Source organism: Cnephaeus nilssonii (genome assembly GCF_951640355.1).
Source record: "Cnephaeus nilssonii genome assembly, chromosome: 2".
NCBI classification, from domain to species: domain Eukaryota; kingdom Metazoa; phylum Chordata; class Mammalia; order Chiroptera; family Vespertilionidae; genus Cnephaeus; species Cnephaeus nilssonii.
In genome coordinates, this window is record NC_137073.1 from 73,005,630 (window position 1) to 73,023,564 (window position 17,935).

Genomic DNA, 17,935 nt, shown 5'->3' on the forward strand with positions numbered 1-17,935 from the left:
ATGCCGGCGCTGGCTTCGGAATGCAATGTCACGTCTCGTTCTGTAACAGATTGGCATTAACCAGTCTTTAATCTTTAGTTACAATCAGTCACCCTCTTGCTACATTCTGGAGGAGGTGGTGTTCCCCTGACTACTCTCATTTACACAAAGTCCACAGGACCTCAGCCACCTTCTGTGTTTGAGGCTCTGAAATGAAGAGGAACACACGCCAGATACCCGGGATATCTCTTCAAGTGCTGCTGGTAGGGACTTCTCTCTGGACATTGGGGTGAAAGAAGGTCATGTGGAAGTTAGCCTGTTCACGGGGACTTTTTTATAAGGAATATTGCTTTGGGAGAGTCTCTCCGTGAAAAGAGGAACAAATAATGACGGTTTAGGTGCAGACAGCATGTTTTGGTTTAAAATGTAACATAGTTAGAGAGCTCTGTATTGGTCAACAGGACCTGGTTAGAGAAATGCTTGGATTTCTGTGGTTGGTTAAACGTTGTTGCCTTAGGTAAAATAGTCCTGTGGCTGAGTCATAGGAATTATGCCCACAACTCGTACTGGTTGAAGGAAAAACGTCAGTGAGGGGAAATTCCCTGCTTCTTACACACAATCTGGGGTGGCTGGTTGGTCTGCTCCTGAAGGCAGGACCCGTGGGTGCTGCGGGGGACTGCACGGCTGTGGGCTGCTGCTGGCTTCCAGGCTTGGTCATCCCAGTGATGACCCTGTGCAGACCCCCCTGCTTACCAGGCAGAGCCAAGCCAAGGTGTAGCTCATCATCCCAGTGAGAAGAAACATCCTGTCCTGGGACAGGGATGGCAGAACAGGAACGTGAGCCGTTGGTGCCATTAGCCAACTTTGAACACTAAGGTTTTACGCATAACACCATCAGAGAAAGAACTTGACCTTACTTTTATCAGTACTTATTGTTATACTAGATGCCCGGTGCACGAAATTCATACACTCAGGGGGGGTGGGTCCCTCAGCCCAGCCTGCACCCTCTTGCAGTCCAGGAGCCCATGGGGGATGTCCGACCGACAGCTTAGGCCCACTCCCTGCCTAAGCTGGCAGTCGGACATCCTCAGTGCTGCCGCAGAGGCAGGAGAGGCTCTCGTCACCGCTGCTGTGCTCGCCAGCCGTGAGCCCGGCTTCTGGCTGAGCAGCGCTCCCCCTATGGGAGCGCACTGACCACCAGGGGGCAGCTCCTGCATTGAGCGTGTGCCCCCTGGTGGTCAGTGCATGTCATAGTGACCAGTAGTTCCGCCATTCGGTCAATTTGCTTATTAGCCTTTTATATAGGATAATTTTTCTGGTTGGCAGGCTTTAAAATATTACATTATTTTGTATTCCTTTTGCCAGGAGATTGGACTTTCCTGTACATTTATTGGCCGCTGTGGCTCTTCCAGCGGGAGTGGGAGAGGGTGGAACCCGAGCCCTAGCTGCTGAGGGAAAAGCCAGGTTCGTATGGACCTGAACCACCATCTCAGCGGGGCGCCCAGTCCACCCTTGCAGGCCGTGCTTTTTGCGTGGCTCATTGCCTCTGCTCTAATTCAGTCTTTGGAACTGCGTCAGAAGGCAGGGGAAAGTGAAGAGATGGAGAATAAATGTTCAAGGTCTGTTTCCTTTCTTACGGACAGAGCCAAGCTGAGACTCTGGGAAGGCTAACAATTCGGGGCTCCTTCAAAGTGAGGTTCTTTTCATGTTGGAATATTAATATTGGGCCAGGAGCACTTGAGAGGGGAGTGGGGGTTTGAGGGAGACTGGAGAGAGAGCAGTTGCCCAGTCACTGCTCTGTGACCTCACACTCTGCAAGTCTGGTCCTGAGGCACACCCCACTTGCAAAACAAAAGCCCTGCAGGTAAGTGACTCACCCTTCCCTGAGGCAGTTAACAACCACTTGTTTCTTAGCAAGCATGGCCCTTGGTGTGACCTGACCTCATCCCCACTGGAGAGGAGCTACGTGGCCACAGCTGCCTCTCCCTGGTAGCCGTGCTTTTATGCCCTTGAACCCTTATACACTGGCTGGCCTCTGGCAGACCCCCACAGCCACTTCCCTCTGTATAAATAACTTACTATAACTGAAAACTTTCACTCGACTTTTAGCCCTTCCTTTTCTAGTATGAATAGTCCCAGTGCCTTTTATCTGACTTCCTGCGTGCGTTTCAGCCAATCTGCCAGCGCTCTCGGGATTTCAGGCTTGAACCCAGGCTAGTCTCTTTGTGTAGTTCCTTCTCCTCATTTCCTCTTTGCTTGACTAGCTCATCCTCCAGGTCTAAATGGACAGGTCCCTTCCCCGGGAAGGTTTCCCTGACCTCTGAGCTGGAATGCTGCTCCTGACTCGCATGTGGCTTGTGAGAGTGGACAGCACACTGTGCTGTTTTTCCTGTACGAGTCTGTCTTCCCCACCAGGCAGAAGTCTCCTGTCTAGTTTGCTTAATGGATCTCTTTGTCTCATAGAACAGGGGTTGGCACTTAAACAGGACTTGTTGGATAAATGTTCCGTTTGTTGAATGCAAAGGACCTAGCCACCTTCTGATTTCAAGATGACATCTGAGTCCCTGATTTCAAAGTCTGGCCCTGTTCCCAAACCTTCCATCCGACCTGCAGGCCCTACTGACTCAGCCTTGATGGCAGCCCTGCCCTGCTGCCTGCTCCGGGGGAGCGCGTGTCCTTCCCAGAGCCGTGGCTATCTTCAAAGGGCTTCCTCCGCATCAGCGGGAAGGATGTCAGCGCCTTTGTGAAATCAGGGTGAACGTTACACTTCCCAGACTCCTCAGGCAGGTTTTGTTTGCCCTGGGATCTCCTCCAAGATATCAGCTGATGGCTTCAGACACTTTTTATGGTCTCGGGTTTGCACAGACTCAGATTTCCCCCCCTTCGTCTTCCAATCCTTCCCCAAGACTCACCCCCTTCATCTGTTCAGCTTTGTCACAAATGCTTCTCCACGTGCGACTTTTCCTGCAGAAAGCTGGCTTCTTGGCTTACACGTGGTGCTGAGAGATGTCTTGCAAATGCCAAGGACAAGCTGCCAAGGACAGAGGGCATGTTTCCTGGTTAATTATGGATCCCTATTTACGAGGCTTTTCTCCTTCCGCAGAATGGGAGTAGGTGTTTGTGGGGTTTTGGTATAGATACATGGGAGACAAACTAGTGGTTGCTTTCCTTAAGGAAAGTGGAATTGAAAAAAAAATTTTTAAAGGCAGGGATTAGGGTTACTAGAGATACAAGCTTAGTTACCTAGGGACAAACTAGGGTAACGTGGATCTTGGTGATGGTGCAAGGCACAAGCCTGTGTAAGAGCACACACACACATTTGCTGAGCACCTTCTGTGTATGCCCGTGTACAGAGATAGATAAGCAGCAGTCCGTACCCTCAAGCAGCTAAGCGTCTGTTAGGACAACAACAGTACAGAATGGGGAGTGCCATGTTACAGGTGTGCAGGTGAGAGTCAGGGACAGGGGGAGCAGAACTATTTGGGTTGCACACACATCCCCTGACGTGGCACTGTTGGCCCTGACTGTGGCAATTGGACTCAGAAAACCATTTTAAAAATCCATATATATTAGAGGCCCGGTACACAAAATTCTCGCATGGGTGGGGTCCGTAGGCCTGGCCAGCGATCAGGGCCGATTGAGGCCTTTCCGCTGCCGGCCGGGGCCTTCCTTCCGGCAGCCAGAAGCCAGCCCCGGACAGGAGTAGGGACCTCAGGAGGTTGGCCGGCTGCGGGGAGGGACCAGGGGAGGTTGTCAGGCTGCAGGAGGTTGGGAGCACACTGACCACCAAGGGGCAGCTCCTGCGTTGAGCATCTGCCCCCTGGTGGTCAGTGCGTGTCATAGCGACCGGTCATTCCAATCATTCCAGTCATTCTGGTTACTTAGGCTTTTATATAGAGAGATAAAAAGCCGACTGGCCAGTAGCTATGACACACACTGACCACCAGGGCGCAGATGCTCAACGCAGGAGCTGCCAAGTGACAGCAACTTTGCAGAGTGCCTTCTCTCACTCCGGGACCCCTCGGGGGATGTTGGAGAGCCGCTTTCAGCCCAATCCCCACAGGCCAGGCCGAGGAACCCCGCTCACTCTGCAGATGCCCTTTGAGCCCTGGTGCTACTCCAGGTGCGGCTGGCTGGGGAGGGACTGCGGGAGGTTGGCTCCAGGGCACGTCTGGCCCGTCTCGCCCAGTCTCGCCCCGCCAGCTACCTTCTAATTAATTTACTTTCAACGTGCATGAATCTGTGCACTGGGCCTCTGGTAAATAAATAAACCTCAAACACTTGGGGTCCAAGATCACAGGTGACTTCCATGGTCAAGATTGTTTGTATTGTTTTCTCTCCCCACCACCTCCCTCCCAATATCGCCTGCCCTGTGTATTATACATTGCTGAGTAACAAGATACCACAAAATTATATCCAGAGACCAAAAATATTTATTATCTCAGGAATCCAGGTGCAGCTTAGCTAGGTGGCTCTGGCTAAAGGGCAATCCTGGGGTGGTCATCTCTACTGATGACTTGACTTGGTGGGGGATGGTAGGACTCAGAGAGAACATGAGTACGCATGGTGGAAGCCGCAGTCATTTACAACCTAGTCTCTCAGAAATGCCATCCATTTCAAATATTATATTTATTAGAAACCAGTTGCTAAATCCAGTCCATACTCAAGGGAAAGGATTACTTAATGGTATGGATGCCAGGGAGCTGGGGTCCCTGGGTATCGTCTTAGAGGCTGCTCACTATGCCCCTCCACCCGGTCCCATTTTCATTTTTTTAAATTGAATTTATGGGGGTGACATTGGTTAATAAAATTGTTTAGGTTTCAGGTGCACAATTCTATAATACATCATTTGTATATTGTATTGTATGTTCACCATCCTAAGTCAAGTCTCCTTCTATCACCATTTATCCCCTCTACACCCTCTTCTACCTTCCCCCACTGCCTCTTCCCTCTGGTAATAACCAGTATCATGAATTGTTGTTTTGTGGTTGGTTTGTTTTGCTTAATCTCTTTACCTTTTTCACCCAGCCCTACATCCCCCTTCAGTCTGACAGCTGTCAGTCTGTTCTCTGTATCTATGAGTCTGTTTCTATTTTGTTTGTTGGTTTATTTTGTTCATTAAATTCCACATATAAATGAAATCATATTGTATTTGTCTTTCTCTGACTGGCTTATTTCACTTAGCATAATACTCTACAGGTCCATGCATGCTGTAGCAAAGGGTAAGAATTCCTTCTTTTCTACAAACGAGTGGTATTCCATTGTGTAGATGTACCACAGCTTTTTTATCCACTCATCTATTGATGGACTCTTGGGCTGCTTCCAAATGGTGGCTATTATAAATACACTGCAATGAACATAGGGGTGCATATATTATTTCATATTAGTGTTTTGGGTTTCTTTGGGTATATTCCCAGAAGTTGAATCACTGGGGCATAAGGCAGTTCCATTTTTAAATTTTTGAGAAAACTCCATACTGCTTTTCACTGTGGCTGTACCAATCTTCATTCCCACCAACAGTGCACAAGGGTTCCCTTTTCTCTACATCCTTGCCAACACTGTTGTTTGTTGATTTGTTATTGGTAGCCATTCTGACAAATGTAAGGTGATATCTCATTGTGGTTTTAATTTGCATTTCTCTGATGATTAGTGACATTGAGCATCTTTTCATATGTCTCTTGATCATTTGTATGTCTTCTTTGTGAAGTATGGTAGAACCATACTAAGGTAAAAACTGCTGTTTGAATTTTAACCCTGCTATTCTGGCTTCTGCACGCACTTACTTGCTTAAACAATAGGGTAGTTACCTCAACTTCCAGACTGAGACCTGGAGACTCACAGAGGTAATTTTCCTGTGCCTGTGGACCAGAACTACAGGAGATTGATTCCCACTGACTCAGTAGCTCCAGGAGTAGAAACTGTAGATAACCTTTAGAGATTACTAACTCTGCTTGATAGGGCCACATTCCAATGTCCAGCAGGACCTGGCATTTAGAATTTAGAATTTAGAATTTAGAACAAAGGAAAAATTATTGTGGTTTGGACCTTTAAAAGGACTGCCTATACCTGAAACAGCGCGGTCGTGTGGACTCCACCTGCGTGTGGTGCTCTCTCGGCTGTCCTGGCCAGTTCAATAAATCCTTGCCTGCTTTTTTAATCAATCAGCAGCCTCCGGTGGTCTTATTTTTGACTCCAGGGTTCGACCCCACAACATTTGGAGAAGTGTCTGTTCAGGTCCTTTGCCCATTTTTAAATTGGATTGTTTGGGGTTTTTGGTGTTGAGTTTTATAAATTCCTTATAAATTTTGCATATTAACCCCTTATCAGATGTATTGGCAAATATGTTCTCCTGTGCAGAGAGCTGTCTTTTCATTTTGTTGATGGTTTCCTTTGTGGTGCAAAAACTTCTTATGTTGATGTAGTCTCATTTATTTATTTTTTATTTTGTTTCCCTTGCCTGAAGCAATATATACATCATCTGTATATTGTATTGTGTGTTCACTGCCCTAAGTCAAGTCTCCTTCCATCACCAATATTGGTATGAGAAATGTCTGCGGTTTTATTGTTTATGTTTTCTTTTAGGATTTTTATGGTTTCAAGTCTAACATTTAAGTCTTAATTCATTTTGAGTTTATTCTTATATATGGTTATAACTTGTTATAACTTGTACTTTCATTTTTTTAATGTATCTATCTAATTTTCCCAGCACCATTTATTGAATAAACTATCTTTACCCCATTGTATGTTCTTGCCTTCTTTTTTTTTTTTTCCTTTTTTTTTTTTTAATATATCTTTATTGATTTCAGAGAGGAAGGGAGAGGGAGAGCGAGAGAGAGAAACATCAATGATGAGAGAGAATCATTGATCGACTGCCTCCTGCATGCCCCCTACTGGGGATTGAGCCTACAACCCGGGCATGTGCCCTTGACCAGAATCAAACCTGGGACCGTTCAGGCCGACACTCTATCCACTGAGCCAAACCAGCTAGGGCCGTGGTCTGCAAACTGCTACTCGCAAGCCACATGCAGCTCTTTGGCCCCTTGAGTGTGGCTCTTCCACAAATACCACGGCCTGGGCGAGTCTATTTTGAAGAAGTGGCATTAGAAGAAGTTTAAGTTTAAAAAATTTGGCTCTCAAAAGAAATTTCAATCGTTGTACTGTTGATATTTGGCTCTGTTGACTAATGAGTTTGCCGACCACTGGGCTAGGGCTGTTCTTGCCTTCTTTGTCAAATATTAATTGACTATAAAGGCCATTTTCCTTCCTATCTCGTTGCTTTCTTCCCAGTTCAGGATGACTGGGGTTTGCTTCCTTCTTTCCTCTGTGTCGCCAAGAGTAGGGAATGGGTGGCCTTAAGTCATAACAGGACTTTAGGTTGGATGTTCTGCTTGTGTACATAGGTGGTTCAGAAGGACTTGGTGATGCTGGCAGAGCCTCCCTCCAGAGAGGCCAAGTACTGGGTCAGAGGTGCTAGGTTTAGGAAGAGGTCATTTCTGGAATTATTTACCTAGAGGAGATCCATTTTGCAAAATGACTCAAAGCCTGGCCTGTCCTTGATGCTAAGTAGTCGGCCGTCTTATAAAGATGTTGTAGTCCTCTTTTTATTATTATTATTTAAAAAAATTTATTGTTCAGATTATTACAGATGTTCTTCTTTTTTCCCCCCATAGCTCCCCTCCACCCGGTTCCCACCCCCCCCCAGGCCCTCACCCCCCCCCCACTGTCCTCATCCATAGGTGTAAGCTCTTTGTCCAATCTCTTCCCACACCCCACACACCCCCTTCCCTCTGAGAATTGTCAGTCTGCTCCCTTTCCATGCCCCTGATTCTATTAGATTCACCAGTTTGTTCTGTTCATCAGAATTTTTATTCATTTGATTTTTAGATTCACTTGTTGATAGATATGTATTTGTTGTCACTTCGTTGTTTGTAATTTTTTATCTTTACCTTTTTCTTCTTAAGCATTTCATATAATACTGGTTTGGTGGTGATGAACTCCTTTTAGCTTTTTCTTGTCTGTGAAGCTCTTTATCTGACCTTCAATTCTGAATGATAGCTTTGCTGGGTAGAGTAATCTTGGTTGTAGGTTCTTGCTATTCATCACTTTGAATATTTCTTGCCTGCATGGTTTCTGTTGAGAAATCAGCTGACAGTCATATGGGTACTCCCTTGTAGGTAATGAACTGTTTTTCTCTTGCTGCTTTTAAGATTCTCTCTTTACCTTTTGCCCTTGGAATTTTAATTATGATGTGTCTTGGTGTGGTCCTCTTTGGATTCCTCTTGTTTGGAGTTCTCTGAGCTTCCTGGACTTGTAAGTCTATTTCTTTCACCAGGTAGGGGAAGTTTTCTGTCATTATTTCTTCAAATAGGTTTTTAATATCTTTCTCTCTCTCCCTTCTTCTGGCACCCCCAAAATTCTGATGTTGGTACACTTGAAGTTGTCCCAGAGGCTCCTTACACTATCTTCATAATTTTGGATTCCTTTTTCTTTTTGCTCTCCTGGTTGGGTGTTTTTTGCTTCCTGTACTTAAAGTCTTTGACTTTATTCTTGGTATCCTCTAGTTTACTGTTGAATCTCTATATTATTCTTTATTTCAGTCAGTGCATGCTTAATTTCTGACTGGTCCTTTTCCTTTTTTTTTTTTTTTTTGCATTCTCACTAAGATCCTTGAAGGTCTCACAAAGTTCCTCAGAGATTTCTAGAAGATTCTTGAGTAACCTTATAACTGTGGTTTTGAACTCTATATCCAGTATTTTGCTTTCATCCATTTCTTTCATTTGTGACATGTTTCTTTGTCTCCACATTTTGGCTGCTTCCCTGTGTTTGTTTCTATGTATTGGGTAGCTGCTAAATCTCCTTGAGTTGATAGAGTAGCCTTGTGTGGTAGGTGTCCTATAGGGCCGAATGGCTCAGCCTCCCCAGTCACCTGAGGTGGACAGTCTTGGTACACCCCTTTGTGGGCTGTGTGCGCAGTCTTGTTGTAGTTGAGCCTTGATTGCTGTTGGTGTCACTGGGAGGAACTGACCCCCAGGCCAATCAGCTGTGTCTATAGTGGAAGAGCTGCTGTTCAGGAGACACCCTTATGGGGCAGGACTTGCTTCAGTGGGGCTTTGGTGCTCACTGAGTCTGCCCTTGAGTGTGTCACTTATGGATGTGAAGAGTTGTAATCTGGTATGGTCTCACACTGACCACTGGGTACACTGGCTCTTGGATCTCCAAGGAGATGCAAAGTCAGCCACTGCCTGGGGCTGCCCAGCAGAAGCTACAGAGAGATCTGCATATTCCTCCTCTTAGTATTAGGTTTGGAAGTGCCCAGATGAGGTCCAGCTATGTAGCAAGGCAGGCTGCTGCTGTTGCTGCCTGTTTGACAGGTTTTAGGCTGAGAAAGGACAGGCCATTCATATGCAAAAGCCGCTGCACACAGCTTGGGTGGGGTTGTAAATTGGGTGGGGTGGGGTCTCAGGGAATCTCCTGGGTGGAGCAAAGAGCAATGGCTGCCAGTCAGCCCTGCACCGGAGAGGTCCCAGCACCGGAAAAAAATGACCACTGCGAGCACCTCCGTCTGAAAGAAAGCTGCCCTCCCGTTCCTGTCCTGATGCCAGACAGTCCAGTTTCTTCCCGTATGTGTCTGGGTCCCCCAGAGTCTCTCCCGGAACTGGAGTTCAGAGCAAGTGGGAGCTTGTATCTCCCTCCCGATTAAAAAAGCAGCGCACTCAAGTGCCAGCCTATTTCATGCCTCCACACCTCCTACCAGTCTCAATGTGCTTTCTTCTTTACCTCTAGTTGTAGAACTTCCACTCAGCCAGCTCTCCTGCAGTTCTGGATGATAGTTGTTCTGTCTTTTAGTTGTAATTTTGATGTGGTTGTGAGAGGCAGCAAGTACAGGTGTTTACCTATGCCGCCATCTTGGCTCTCTCCTGTTGTAGTCTTCTTAAAGGACAGGACCAGATAGCTGTCTTGCAGAAGAGGACAGTCTATCCATGTGCTGACAGAGTCCACACTGATCTTCGTACCTCTCCCATCTTCCCTACAGACTGTGGAGGAGGAAAAGAATTTCCTCTACCCCCAAGGTTCTTTCAGCTGGTCTAATCAAAGAAACATGAGACAGATTCGCAGGAGAAAATAACCAAATTTAATTACATACATAAGTATGGGAACCCTGCATACATGAGAGTCAGAGACCTCACATACACAAAAGCTTCAAAGACAAACAGGGAAAATGATTTGGTATACTAGTGTGTGGCATTTTGAGCTAAGGGTCACCCTGGGGCTTCAGAGGGGAGGGAGGTCATTGCAGAAAGATAAGAACAGAAGTTTGCCTGCCCTATAAATAGGTCAAAAAAGATTATGACTGATGATCTCTTATTATGGGCAAGGCCCCTAATTCAAGTTCTTCTAGGTAGTTAAGGAGGGAGAGTGTGTTCTCTTGAGCACACAGGGTCTTGGTTACCTTTAGCTCAAAACAATCCACATACCACGGGTGACTTGTTCTGAACCCATACAAGACACCCCCAATCCCTTTCCAGCTCTGTGATTCAGCATACGCACCCTCAGTCCCAAGTCATCCTTGTCTCCTGTGAACTCTCTACCAGCTCCAGCCAGTCCTGGCCTGGATCTTAGCTGGGAAGCACTTAAGGCACAACTTCTTCCTGGGTGTGGTCAGAGGCCCCTGGTTATCTCGGGCTTCAGTGTCTAAGTCCCAAAGTTATAACCTTATTATAACCTTATTATAACACAACTGATGAACTTATGCACCACTCACAGAAGTGGCAGGGAAACTAGGTGGCAGGGTAAGGGGGGGAGATGGCAACTGGGATAGCAAGATGCATTTCTGCCATTTGAAAGGCTATGGGTGAGTAGATTCCCATGTGCCATATGCAGCTATCTCAATTCCAACTAAACTAGCCTTCCTCCTAGCCAGCCAGACACCCCATCCGCCTTGTCAGCCATCCCCCAGCTGCCCTTCCAGTGTTGCACATTCACAGAAATAAGAGGCAAATCGGATGCCCTTTCATCAAGTGGACAATGAGCTTGGAGAACAATTTCCTCCCACTAACAAAGAAGGATCTGGCAGAAATAGAGCAGCTCAAATTAAAGGACTTATATGCATGCATATTAGCATAACCAATGGACACAGACACTGGGGCGGTGGGGGCTTGCCCGGGCTGGGAAGGGCTGGGGGAGGGGTCAACTGGGGAAAAAGAAAACATATGTAAAACTTTAACCAATAAAAATAAATAAATAAATAAATAAATAAATAAATAAATAAATAAATAAAAGGGCTTTGCCTAAAAAAAATAAAATAAAAATAGAGCAGCTCAGAAAGAGGGATAGAAAATTGACAAGGACACTGACACAAGCACTTCAAAAGAAGGCAATTTGAATATCAAAGGTAGGAGAGAGGCCCTCAGGAAACTGATGAAACCCTTGAATATTTTTGCAAAGAGATTCCTCTTTATCTTCCTGTCCTTGTTGTAAAATGAAGGAAGACAAACTGTGCTGTCATCTAATTTTGTCAACAGCTAATGCCAAAAATATCCACTCATTCTTTTTTTGTTAGTCTAAGAACACACAACATCCATTTTATTAAGTAGATGAAATATATATTTATGATTTTTAGTTTTGTTCGAAGATAAAGTTCTGATCTAACCCCCCCTTTTTTCTCACCATTTATTATGACATTTTAGATAAGGTTGGTGAGGGCAGTGAGACGAGGCTGAAGGCAGGCCTAAGAAAGGAGAGGGAATATTTTAAGCAACAGCTAACAGGATGTGGAATGGACCGTTTCCTGTTGTCTAGAGCTTCAAAGCCGAAGTCAATGTGTGATAAGGAACCCCACACTCTAAGGAGAGGTGCTAACGAAATCCCACAGCACTTCCTAGGGAAAGGCTAGAGGTTCCTGAGAAAGTTCTTTGAAGGGAGTTTGTAAGAGGAGCACGTTTTGCTTTTTCCTTCTTTCCCCATGGGGAAGGGAGCCAGTCACCCAAGCAAGCAAAGAGGGGGGCTGGGAGAACCTCAGGGTTGGGGAGGGCCTGCAAGAACAGGCAAATAGGCCTCTCAAGTTACTGGTCCCTCATTTCATGCATAGAAGCTTGTTGAATGGCGAAAACATTTCAGATGGCACAGCACAACCACCAGAGTGAAGAATGCCAGGGGTCTTGGGAGAGCTTTCCATGTGTCCGCTGAAGTTTGGCGGGGAGAAGGAGGAGAAAGGGCTTGAAGACTGGCACGTGGCCATCAGGGAGTTCTGAAAGCAGAAGGCCAGTTGAAACTAGGAGGCAGGGTAAGAAGGAAGATGGCAACTGGGATAGTAAGATGCATTTCTGCCATTTGAAAGGCTATGGGTGAGTAGATGCCCATGAACCAAGTGTTGGCCAGAGGGCTACCTTCTGAGGAAGAGGGTCCCAGCAGAGAGTGCATTATCCTGGTGCAGTGTGGGAGAGTGCATTATGCCGGTGCAGTGTGGGAAATCCTCATTGTGGGAATAGGGAAGGAGATCTCAAGTGCTCTTAGTAAGCCCTTAAAGGGGGTGGGCTTAGAATACAGGGGACTCCAGACACTTAGGCAAAAGCTACCAATGGCATGTGTTGAACAGAATGACCTCTGTCCCTTTGCTCTCATTTTTCCTCATCTGCTCAGCCCTAGAGGATCCTGAAGAAGGCTGGTAGGGGGAGGGGGAAGTGGAGAAGGCAAATAAAAAAAAAAAATGGAAGAATAAACCATGCCCTCTTCCCCACTGAAGGTTCTTAACCCCCATGTTAGACCTGAGCTACGTAAAGTGAAGAAACTTTACAGTGGGTGTGAGATTCAAGTTTGAGTTTAGACTGGAGCTTTTGATAGCCCCAGATGGTACTGTTCTGATATCTGAAAGTGATCAAGGTTTGAGATCTGCCGAAGAAATCACCAAAGAGCAAAAAAGGAGAGTCAGGCAGAACTTATTTGAAGACAGTGGTAGGAGAAAAAAAAAAAAACCACAAAATTGAATCTTACCAAGTTAAGCTTGCTCAATACACTGGTGACATGTGTTTGAAAAAGGGTAATATTCCAATTTGCAACAGAAGAGGTTTTCCATTTCACATGTGCACTCACTCTCAGACTTTCAAGACAGAGCTCCTGCTCTGGAAGAATGCACAGTCTGGTGGAAAAACTGGGAGGGGAGTGAGTGATTATAATACAGTGTCATATTGGGGAGGTACAGGGCACCGCATGAACATAGAGGAGGGCCACCAACCCCATCTTGGGGGCCAGGGAAGACTTTTAATGAGGTGACATCTTGGCTGCATTTTTATAGAAAAGTAAGAGCTGACCAGACCAAAGAGGGGGTAGGAGGGAGGTTAAAGACAGAATGGGAAGGGGGTCAAAGAAAGGAGGGGTTGGGGAGTGTTGATGAATTGACTTTTAAGTGTATTGATCATATAAGTAGATATGTGCCTGCAGGTCAGGAGGCCTGTCTGTGGGCTCAAGATGGTAATTAGGCACCATCCCCCCATGCCATATTTGAAGCCCTGTGGGCAGATCAGATATCTCTCAGGATAAGTGCACATATAGAGGGCAGGGGGGCAAAAGTAGGTTTACAGTTGTTCATATGGAGAATAATACATAGTTAATAATTAATTATGCAAGAATAAACTCTGTTCCATGTACTTATGACTGTAAGCCTACTTTCGCCAACCCCATAGAGAAGACAGAGGCCATGAGTATAGGTTGATCAGATCAGGATGCATTTGGGAATGCCTGCACCTAGGACTTCAACACCTGGATCCTGTCCTAGGACTCTGAGGCAGATGAGGTCATAAATGGAGCCAGGCAGAGGAAGCTCCCAAGGAATGGGCTTTAGCCCCTGGCATTGGGGAGGAACCCTAGCCCCGGTGCACTGCGATTCCTTATGGAAACACACAGACTCTCTGGCCTGCAGGAGGCAGACCTAAGACTTAGATCCAACAGACTAAGCCACTGTCTTCTCAAGCCCAGATGCAAATCTCCGCTCTGTCTTACCCCTTTTATAGAGAGGCAGGATGAAGCCTAGAAAAGCCATGGCAAAAAAAAGACAAGGAAACAAAGCAGGTGTTGTTCTGGTGCCTGGAGCATTGCTGATGGAAACTGCACCTGTAGGGCAAGTACTTTCCCAGCCGCAGATGGCCACAGGCTGACTCACCACACCAGACACTTGGGAAGATAAGAACCCCAAAGGAGGTTCCAAGAAGAAGAAAGCATCAACTCCAAACCCTTTGGCTGAAAAAAGGGATTCACTGTGAATTATGTGTCAACCAGTTTTTCCGTAAGAGTTGAAGAACCATCCAAGCCCCTAGAGGCCAAGAGGGATTCCCAATGTTCAAGGAGTGGATGGAGGAAGAAAAATGGACAGAGCAGTTAGAAAGGTGGGAGAAACAACAGGAAGGTATGTTCCCAAAGAAGCTGAGGGATGAGAGTCTAGAAAGTTGATTAATAGAAGAACAAAATGTGCCCACTGGATTTGATGGGGGGAGAGGGTGGTCACTGGTCACCTTGACAAAACCACTTCCAGCACCGTGATGGATTCAGGTGCCAGACTGTGAGTGCTCGGAGATGAATGGGATGTAAGCATCTGGAAGAAGTGAGTAGAGATTTCCCTTTCCAGAAGGCAATAGTGTGAGAAACACCAAGTACCAACAGGGATATAATGGTATGAAAGAAGGTTTTTCTCTCTGTCTTTTTTTTTTTATTTCAGGAGACTTTAGAGCATGTTTGAATAATGACAGGAAGAGTGGGGGGAAAGTTGAAGAGGAGAATGAATAAGGCAAAACTAAATGCAACAAGAACTCGGGAAGCAGGAAGGGATGGATCTGGAAGAGCACAGATGTTGCACAGGTATAGACATGAGTCTTGGGCAGGAACAGGAACAGGCTTTCCCTGAGCTGGCAGAGGGGAAGACATATGAGTAGATGTAGGTACGTGATAACTAGAGGGGCAGAAAGATTGAAGTTTGCTTTCCTGGTGGATAATAAGGAATCACATAAAAGCATTTGTCAGTTTCAAAATATCTGAAGCCCTGGCCCAGAGGCTCAGCTGGTTGGAGCGCTTTCCCGTACACCAAAAGGTTGTGGGTGCATTTCTCAGTCAGGCCGCATTACCTAGGTTGCGGGTTCAACCCCTGGTAGGGGAGCATACGGGAGGCAACCAATCTATGTTTCTCTCTTGGGCCCCCTTCCTCTTTCTCTCACATCAATAAAAACATATACTCGGGTGAGGATTAAATATATAATTTGCATAAGTATTTCCTTTAATCCTCAAATCAAGCCAAACACGTGTTCTGATTGGTTCCAAACCTGTGTACACACTGTAGATTCTCTTTACTCTTGGAGACCCTGAGCCAGCGCTTTCCTTTCACACAACTAGAACTCAGACTAATCTTCCCTCAGGCATCGGCGCAAACCAGCTTTTCTTTCTTTCTTTCTTTCTTTTTTTTTTAAACCTTTTTTTTTATTATCATGAACAATTATATATTTTTTCCATTTTTTTATTAAGGTATTATATGTGTACATATCTTATCATTGCCTCCCCCCACCCTACTCCCATACATGCCCTCACCCCCCAGAGTTTTGCGTCCATTGGTTATGCTTATATGCATGCATACAAGTCCTTCGGTTGATCTCTTATCTCCCCCACCTCTCCCTAACCTTCCCCCTGTAATTTGACTTTCTGTTTTATGCTTTACTGTCTCTGTATCTATCTTTTTGTTCAACAGTTTATAATTTTCTTTATTATCCATAAATAAGTGAGATCATGTGGTATTTTTCTTTCATTGACTGGCTTATTTCACTTAGCATAATGTTCTCCAATTCCATCCAGGTTGCTGCAAATGGTAAGAATTCCTTCTTTTTTATGGCAGCATAGTATTCCATTGTGTAGATGTACCATAGTTTTCTGATCCAGTCATCTGCTGACAGGCACCTAGGCTGTTTCCAAATCTTAGCTATGGTGAATTGTGCTGCTATGAACGTAGGGGTGCATATATCCTTTCTTATTGGTGTTTCTAGTTTCTTAGGATATATTCCTAGGAGTGGGATTACTGGGTCAAATGGGAGTTCCATTTTCAGTTTTTTGAGGAACCAAGCCAGCTTTTCTGAGTCTCCCTTACAGTTGCTACCATTGAGGGAATCCAAACAATTGCCTTTTTTTTTTTTTTTTACCTTACCATTGTGCCTCAAACTTCCCTGCCATCCAGTGGCAGCTAGCTCTAGCACGCTGGCCATGTTCATGGTCTGGACTATCACAGGAAAGGACGTTGGCCAAGTCCAGATCTGTGTGAGGTGCATGCTGCCTCCTCTTGGCTGTAGCCAGGGAATGTCCCCAGTGGAGGTTGACTTTGACATAATTTGGGTTGAGGACACTTGGCTTTCTTAAAGTCACTCAGTACCCAAAGGAATTGGGGCAGCAGCCAGGCTCCTGGGCCCCTTAGATTCCCAGCTATAATTGGCCCCGTGGTCTCTCTCCCAGATCTTTCTGTTCTCAAGTGGCACCGTTACAACACATCTCTTGAAATCCCTTGTTGATTAGTTTTCAAAGCCAAAGAGAGGAGAAGGGCATGGTTATAGCTGCAAAAAGTGTACAAGGCAGAAGATTGCACTGGATCAAGGAAGCAAATCTGTGACTATCAAGTCAAGTGACATCTTTCTGCTTTTGTGCAAGCCAGTTTTGAAGGCTACTCTGAAAGAGAAATTTTGAAAATGCTTTGTGCAATAATTGTGTCATTTGACTACAAAATTGCTTTCCAGATCGACATTTATTTGGATTACAATTCTAATGTGTTTGTTTAAAAGGTTCATTATGTTAGCTTACGCAGTCTCTCAGGCAATACTCCGACTGCTAAAATGAAGCTCTTCTAGCTGAGCGGAAAGATATTTCTTTCAAATGTGGATTCAGGATCCAACTTTGTGCCAAGTATCTTTGAACTTTCCAGTCCAGAAGAATATTAAGGCTTTTAACACTGTGAATCAACAATGTGGTTAGAGGTCATAGGTTTAAAAAATTCGACTCAGTGTAGCTTTGACTTGTACATTTAAGAGGCAGATCTTTCTGACCCCAGAGTGAAGGTGAACCTGCTAATGCCTGTTTTAAAGGCAGCTGTTTTCCTGGGTATTGAGCTTTCATATAAACCAAACAGACTCACCACGTACTGAGCAAGCACTAGAATACACTGTTTCTGCTCAGGGAAACTGTCCCGATTACCCAGGACAATATTCCAGGAAATTGTGCTGGCCTCTCTCCATAATCTCCTGTCTTTCACTTTCCATCATTTCGGTGGCCATCACAGTGGGTTTTCTGTCCTTGTCCCAGACTCCATGTGAACTGCACTGGACCTCAAATTGAACTCTCCCCCAGGCTTGATCCTTGGTGCGTCCCAGGCCTGACACACTCCCTCTGTCCTCCTTGCTCTCGGCTGTTGCAGGAAACATCTCTCAGCACTTCTACTGGACGAGGCCCAGCCTCTCGTGAGAACAGCCAGTAGCAACTAATAGTCTGCAACTTCTGCATGGACCACAAGGCCATATGCAACAGGTGGGGGGTTGGGTCAGGGAGTAAACAACGTACATTTCCCCCAAAACATCAAGGTCCTAAGTTGCTCCTATTTTAGAGATGATGTCTCTTCAAAGAAGCCCTTCTGAATGCTGGAGATCCTCACCCAGGGATATGCTTATTGATTTCAGTGAGGGAGGAAGGGAGAGAGAGAGATATCAGTGTGAGAGAGAACATCGATTGGTTGCCTTTCTTATGTGCCCTGACTAGGGATTGAGCATGCAACCTTTTTTGGTGTACCTGACTTTTGCAGTAAAAACCAACATGGGCTTATTGCACATTTTCTAAGCTCTTAGTAGAGATGAGTCATCGCAAGACTCCTGCTCCAATTCCCTACACTCATGAGAAGCCCTTCCCAGCCCCAGGGCAGAACCAGTGCCCCTCAGGCCCCATTGGGCAG

General features: G+C 45.7%; 1 protein-coding gene across 2 annotated transcripts in view; it reads left to right on the forward strand.

Annotated features, from left to right (window-relative positions):
* Positions 1-17,935, forward strand: part of LHFPL2 (LHFPL tetraspan subfamily member 2) — a 232,139-nt gene that overhangs the window by 301 nt on the left and 213,903 nt on the right. The window lies entirely within an intron of this gene.